Raw genomic sequence first — 7833 nt, forward strand, 5'->3', positions numbered from 1 at the left:
GAGCACTGGACTAAGAGCTTGGGAAGTCCAAGTTGGCAACATATAGAGACGGTCCCTACCCAACAGTGGGCTCACAGTCTAAAAGAACTGCATATATGTTTGTACATATTTATTACTCTATTTTAGTTGTACATATCTATTCTATTTATTTTATTTTGTTAGTATGTTTGGTTTTGTTCTCTGTCTCCCCCTTTTAGACTGTGAGCCCACTGTTGGGTAGGGACTGTCTCTATATGTCGCCAATTTGTACTTCCCAAGCGCTTAGTACAGTGCTCTGCACACAGTAAGCGCTCAATAAATACGATTGATGTTGATGATGATGATGATGTCTCCCCCTTTAGACTGTGAGCCCACTGTTGGGTAGGGACTGTCTCTATATGTTGCCAATTTGTGCTTCCCAAGCGCTTAGTACAGTGCTCTGCACATAGTAAGCGCTCAATAAATACGATTGATGATGATGATGATGACTGGACTAAGTGCTTGGGGGAATACAATTACTTTCAACCCAATTACCTTGTATCTACCTCACTTCTCTGTGCCTCGGTTACCTCATCTGTAAAATGTAGATTAGGAGTGTGACCCTCACGTGGGACGGGGATCGTGTCCGACCTCATTGCACTGGTGTTTAGAACAGTGCTCGGCGCACAGTAAGCGCGTAACAAATACCATAACTGTTATCTACCTCAGCGCTTAGAAAAGTGCTCGGCACATAGTAAGTGCGTAACAAGAGAAGCAGTGTTGCTCAGTGGGAAGAGCGTGGGCTTTGAAGTCAGAGATTGTGGGTTCAAATTCCGGCACCGCCAGTTGTCAGCTGTGTGACTTTGGGCAAGTCACTTAACTTCTCCGGGCCTCAGTTACCTCATCTGTAAAATGGGGATTAAGACTGTAAGCCCTCTGTGGGACAACTTGATCACCTTGTAATCTCCCCAGCGCTTAGAACAGTGCTTGGAACATAGTAAACGCTTAATAGATGCCATCATTATTATTAACAAATATCATAATTGTTATCTGCCCCAGAGCTTAGAACAGTGCTCGGCACATAGTAAGTGCGTAACAAGAGAAGCAGCGTGGCTCAGTGGGAAGAGCGCGGGCTTTGGAGTCAGAGGTCATGGGTTCAAATCCCGGCTCCGCCAGTTGTCAGCTGTGTGACTTTGGGCAAGTCACTTAACTTCTCCGGGCCTCAGTTACCTCATCTGTAAAATGGGGATTAAGACTGTAAGCCCTCCGTGGGACAACCCGATCACCTTGTAATCTCCCCAGCGCTTAGAACAGTGCTTGGCACATAGTAAACGTTTAATAGATGCCATCATTATTAACAAATATCATAATTGTTGTCTGCCCCCGAATTTAGAACAGTGCTCGGCACACAGCAAGTGCGTAACAAATACCATAATTGTCATCTACCCCAGCTCTTAGTACGGTGCCTGGAACACGGTGAGTGCTTGACAAATACCACAGTCATTATTCTCATTATTATTACGGTATAATAATAAACGGACACATTCCCCGCCCACAACGAGTTTACAGTTTAGAGCGGGAGACGACATTAATATAAATAAATTACAGATATTCATTCAATCGTATTTATTGAGCACTTACTGTGTGCAGAGCACTGTACTAAGCACTTGGATATGTTCATAAATCAGCGTGGTTCAGTGGAAAGAGCACAGGCTTTGGAGTCAGAGGTCATGGGTTCAAATCCCACCTCCGCCACTAGTCAGCAGTGTCACTTTGGGTGAGGCACTTAATCAATCAATCAATCGTATTTATTGAGCGCAGAGCACTGTACTAAGCACTTGGGAAGTACAAGTTGGCAACATATAGAGACGGTCCCTACCCAACAGTGGGCTCACAGTCTAAAACGGGGAGACAGAGAACAAAACCAAACATACTAACAAAATAAAATAAATAGAATAGATATGTACAAGTAAAATAAATAGAGTAATAAATATGTACAAACATATACAATCTAGTGGGGAAGACACATTAAAATAAATTGCAAGTAGGGGAAATAACAGAAAATATGAATGTCTACGAAAGTACCGCGGGGGCAGAGTGAGTTTCAAAATGTTCAGGGGGTACAGACCGAAGTGTAGAAGGGAGGAAATGTAGAAGGGAGGAAACTTAACTTCTCTGGGCCTCAGTTCCCTCGTTTGTAAAATGGGGATTAAGACTGTGAGCCCCACGTGGGACAACCTGATCACCTTGTAACCTCCCCGGCGCTTAGAACAGTGCTTTGCACATAGTAAGTGCGTAATAAATGCCATTATTATTATCAGCGCTTAGAACGGTGCTTTGCACATAGTAAGTGCTTAATAAATGCCATTATTATTATTATTATAAAGTGTTTTGGGGCTGGGAAGGGGGATGAAGGAAGTCAGGGCAACACAGAAGGGAGTGGGAGAAGAGGAAAGGGGGCTTAGGGAAGGCCTCTTGGAGGAGATGTGCCTTCAATAAAGTTGTGAAGCAGGGGCAGAGTCATTGTCGGGCACGAGGAGGGAGGGTGTTCCATGCCAGAGGCAGGACGTGGGCGAGGGGTCGGCGGCGAGATGGAGGTACAGTGAGGTGAGCATTAACGCCCAGTCAGGGTGTGATGCGGGACCGGATCGGTTGTCTCATGGGCTTGGGTGCGGGTCTTGCAGACGTTTCGTATGACTGCATGCTGTGAGATGTAGTGGGTTTGGGGTGTGCCCGGGTTGCGTGCCCCTGCTATGTGTGTCTTCGTGTTGGGACAGAGCGTGGCATACCTCTGTACTGAGGATCCCGGTGGGCAAGGCCGAGCCCATGCGGGGCGAGTTTCGGCGTTTCGTGTCCAGGTGTTGCAGGAATGGGTGTTGAGTATGGCTAAGGAAAGGAAGCAGGTCCCCGCCGAGGGCCTGGGGCAACCTGGGCTGTGGGTTGGGTAATAATAATAATAATAATAATAATAATAATGGCATTTGTTAAGCTCTTATTATGTGCCAAGCACTGTTCTTGGGGGGGATACAAGGTGACCAGGTTGTCCCACATGGGGCTCACAGTCTTCATCCCCATTTTCCAGATGAGGGAACTGAGGCCCGGAGAAGTGAAGTGACTTGCCCAAAGTCACCCAGCTGACAAGTGCCGTTGTTGGGGAGGGACCGTCTCTCTATGTTGCCAGCTTGTACTTCCCAAGCACTTAGTCCAGCGCTCTGCACAGTCTCCCCCTTCTAGACTGTGAGCCCACTGTTGGGCAGGGACCATCTCTATATGTTGCCAACTTGTACTTCCCAAGCGCTTAGTACAGTGCTCTGCATCCCCTCCCCACAGCACTTGTATATATTTGTACAGATGTATCACTCTATTTGTTTTACTTGTACATATTTACTACTCTATTTTATTAATGATATGCATATAGCTCTAATTCTGTTTATTCTGATGGTTTTGACACCTGTCTACGTGTTTTGTTGTCCGCCTCCCCCTTCTAGACTGTGAGCCCGTTTTTGGGTAGGACCGTCTCTAGATGTTGCTGATTTGTACTTCCCAAGCGCTCAGTACAGTGCTCTGCACACAGTAAGCGCTCAATCAATACGACTGAATGAATGAATGAATGAGTAAGCGCTCAATCAATCCGATTGAATGAATGAAGTGGCGGAGCCGGGATTCGAACCCACGACCTCCGGCTCCCAAGCCCCGGCTCTTTCCACTGAGCCCCTCTGCTTCCCTGTAGGGCTGTGTAGGGCTGGCTTGGCGCGCCGGTCGGACAGGTTGGGTGGCAGGTGGATCAGGGCTGGGCACCGGAGGCCTCGTCACCGGAGCAGCCGGGGAAGCAGGTTGGGCCTTGAAGCTTAGTCCAGTGCTCTGCAGACAGTAAGCGCTCAATAAATACGATTGATGCTGATGATGATTTATTTTATTTTGTTAGTATGTTTGGTTTTGGTCTCCGTCCCCCCCGTTCTAGACTGTGAGCCCACTGCTGGGTAGGGACTGTATATGTTGCCAACTTGGAGTTCCCAAGCGCTTAGTCCAGTGCTCTGCACACAGTAAGCGCTCAATAAATACGACTGATTGATCGATTAAGCGCTTACAATGTGCAAAGCACTGTTCTAAGCGCTGGGGGGATACAAGGTGATCAGGTTGTCCCACGTGGGGCTCACAGTCTTAATCCCGTTTTACAGATGAGGGAACTGAGGCACAGAGAAGTTAAGTGGCTTGCCCAAGGCCCCACAGCCAAGTGGCAGAGCCAGGATTCGAACCCATGACCTCTGACTCCAAAGCCCGGGCTCTTTCCGCTGAGCCACGCTGCTTCTCCAGGCCTTCCCACCCTGAGCCCTCTCCTTCCCCTCTAGACTGTGAGCCTACTGTTGGGTAGGGACTGTCTCTAGATGTTGCCAATTTGTACTTCCCAAGCGCTTAGTCCAGTGCTCTGCACACAGTCAGCGCTCAATAAATACGATTGATTGATTGATTGATTGATTGAAGCGCTGAACCCCAACCCGCCCCCCGGCCCTCCTTTCCTTCCCCTTTGTGCCCCCTCCTCTCACCCCTCTGACCAGCCCCAGGCCCAGGCCGGAGCCAGGAGGAGGCAAACAGGCTTGGTGCCCAACCTGCAGTGGCACCAGGGTTGCCCCTGCCCCTCCCCGCCGGGCCTGGGCATGGGGGGCAGAGGGACGGGGAAGCAGCCTGGCTCAGTGGAAAGAGCCCGGGCTTTGGAGTCAGAGGTCATGGGTTCAAATCCCGGCTCCACCACATGTCTGCTGTGTGACCTTGGGCAAGTCGCTTCACTTCTCTGAGCCTGTTCCCTCATCTGTAAAATGGGGATGAAGACGGTGAGCCCCACGTGGGACAACCTGATCACCTTGTATCCACCCCAGCGCTTAGAACAGTGCTTTGCACATAGTAAGCGCTTAATAAATGCCATCATCATCATCATCATCAATCGTATTTATTGAGCGCTTACTGTGTGCAGAGCACTGCACTAAGCGCTTGGGAAGTACAAATTGGCAACATATAGAGACGGTCCCTACCCAACAGTGGGCTCACAGTCTAGAAGGGGGAGACAGAGAACAAAACCAAACATACTAACATGAAATAAATAGAATAGATATGTACAGGTAAAATAAATAAATAAATAGAGTAGTAAATATGTACAAACATATATACATATATACAGGTGCTGTGGGGAAGGGAAGGAGGTAAGACGTGGGGGATGGAGAGGGGGACGAGGGGGAGAGGAAGGAAGGGGCTCAGTGTGGGAAGGCCTCCTGGAGGAGGTGAGCTCTCAGTAGGGCCTTGAAGGGAGGAAGAGAGCCATCATTATTATTATTATTATTATTATTATTATTATTATTATTATTATTATGGGGGCAGAGAGGGACGTGCCCGGGATCCCCGGCCCCGGATCTGATGAGCCCTGGGCGGAGGGAGGAGCCAAGGCCTAGGCCCAGGGGCTGGGTTACCCTGCCTTACCTCCTTCTCTTCCCCACAGCACCTGTATATATGTTTGTACGTATTTATTACTCTATTTATTTTATTTGTACATATTTCTTCTACTTATTTTGTTAATATGTTTTGCTCTCTGTCTCCCCCTTCTAGACTGTGAGCCCACTGTTGGGTAGGGACCGTCTCTAGATGTTGCCAACTTGGATTTCCCAAGCGCTTAGTCCAGCGCTCTGCACATGGGAAGCGCTCAATAAATACGATTGAATGAATGAATGAATGGGTGAGTCCAGGGGCGGACTGGGCAAAGCTGAAGGGAGGGCAGGCAGGGGGGCAGGGGTGGGGTGTTGGGGGGCCAGCCTGGGTGTCCTTTGTCCGGGGAGGGCGGATTTTCATTCATTCATTCGAATTTATTGAGCACTGACTGTGTGCAGAGCACTGTACTAAGCAGCATGACTCAGTGAAAAGAGCCCGGGCTTTGGAGTCAGAGGTCATGGGTTCGAATCCCGGCTCCGCCACATGTCTGCTATGTGACCTTGGGCAAGTCACTTCACTTCTCTGAGCCTCAGTTCCCTCATCTGTAAATGGGGATTGACTGTGAGCCCCACGTGGGACAACCTGATCATGTTATAGCCCCCCAGCACTTAGAACAGTGCTTTGCACATAGTAAGCGCTTAACAAACACCATTATTATTATTATTATTATTGGGAAGTCCAAGTTGGCAACATAGAGAGACGGTCCCTACCCAACAGTGGGCTCACAGTCTAGAAGGGGGAGAAGGGGGAAGAGGGTGGGCAAAGTCAACGAAGGCCGGGCAGGACAGGTGACGAAGTGGCAGGGGACTGGATCCGGGTGGCCGCTGGGCAGAGTCTGGTGGAGCCCCCTCCCCAATCAATCAATCAATCAATCAATCGTACTGATTGAGCACTTACTGTGTGCAGAGCACCGGACTAAGCGCTTGGGAAGTCCAAGTTGGCAACATCTAGAGACAGTCCCTACCCAACAGTGGGCTCACAGTCTAAAATAATGATAGCTTACTATGTGCAAAGTACTGTTCTAAGCGCTGGGGAGGTTACAAGGTGATCAGGATGTCCCACGGGGGGCTCACAGTCTTCACCCCCATCTCACAGGTGAGGGAAATGAGGCACAGAGGAGCCAAGTGACCCGCCCAAAGTCACACAGCTGACAAGTGGCGGAGCTGGGATTTGAACCCATGACCCCTGACTCCAAAGCCCGGGCTCCTTCCGCTGAGCCACACTGCTTCTCATCCAAGTACCACAGGTATTATGATGATGATGGCATTTATTAAACGCTTACTATGTGCAAAGCACTGTTCTAAGTGCTGGGGAGGTTACAAGGTGATCAGGTTGTCCCACGGGGGGCTCATAGTCTTCATCCCCATTTTCCAGATGAGGTCACTGAGGCCCAGAGAAGTGAAGTGACTTGCCCAAAGTCACACAGCTGCCAGTTGGCAGGGCCGGAATTCGAACCCACGACCTCTGACTCCAAAGCCCGTACTCTTTCCCGCTGAGCCACGCTGCTTATTATCATTATTACTAGTGTTACCGTGAACTGGGCTGCCCCTTGAATTAATTCAGTCCCACCAGGAGGAAGGAAAGGATCGTCGCGCCCAGCCCATTTCACAGATGGGGAAACTGAGGCTCAAGGGATCCGAAAAGCCCAGATAATAATAATAATAATAATAATGGCATTTGTTAAGCGCTTACTATGTGCAAAGCACTGTTCTAAGCGCTGGGGGGGATACAATGTGATCAAGTTGTCCCACGTGGGGCTCACAGTCTTAAGAAGCAGCGTGGCTAAGAAGCAGCGTGGCTCAGTGGAGAAAAGCCCGGGCGTTGGAGTCAGAGGTTATGGGTTCAAACCCCGGCTCCGCCAATTGTCAGCTGTGTGACTTTGGGCAAGTCACTTCACTTCTCTGGGCCTCAGTTACCTCATCTGTAAAATGGGGATTGAGACTGTGAGCCCCACGTGGGACAACAACCTGATCACCTTGTAACCTCCCCAGCGCTTAGAACAGTGCTTTGCACATAGTAAGCGCTTAATAAATGCCATTATTATTATTATTATTATTATTATTATTAATCCCCAGCAGCGTGTCTCAGTGGAAAGAGCACGAGCTTTGGAGTCAGAGGTCACGGGTTTGAATCCCGGCTCCGCCACATGTCTGCTGTGTGACCTTGGGCAAGTCATTTAACTTCTCCGAGCCTCAGTTACCTCATCTGTAAAATGGGGATTGACTGTGAGCCCCACGTGGGACAACCTGATCACATTATATCCCCCCAGCGCTTAGAACAGTGCTTGGCACATAGCAAGCGCTTAACAAATGCCATCATTATTATTATTACTTTTACAGATGAGGGAACTGAGGCTCAGAGAAGTGAAGTGACTTGCCCAAGATCAGGCTATAGAAGGGG

This window comes from Tachyglossus aculeatus, chromosome 11, assembly GCF_015852505.1.
Source record: "Tachyglossus aculeatus isolate mTacAcu1 chromosome 11, mTacAcu1.pri, whole genome shotgun sequence".
Taxonomy (NCBI): Eukaryota; Metazoa; Chordata; class Mammalia; order Monotremata; family Tachyglossidae; genus Tachyglossus; species Tachyglossus aculeatus.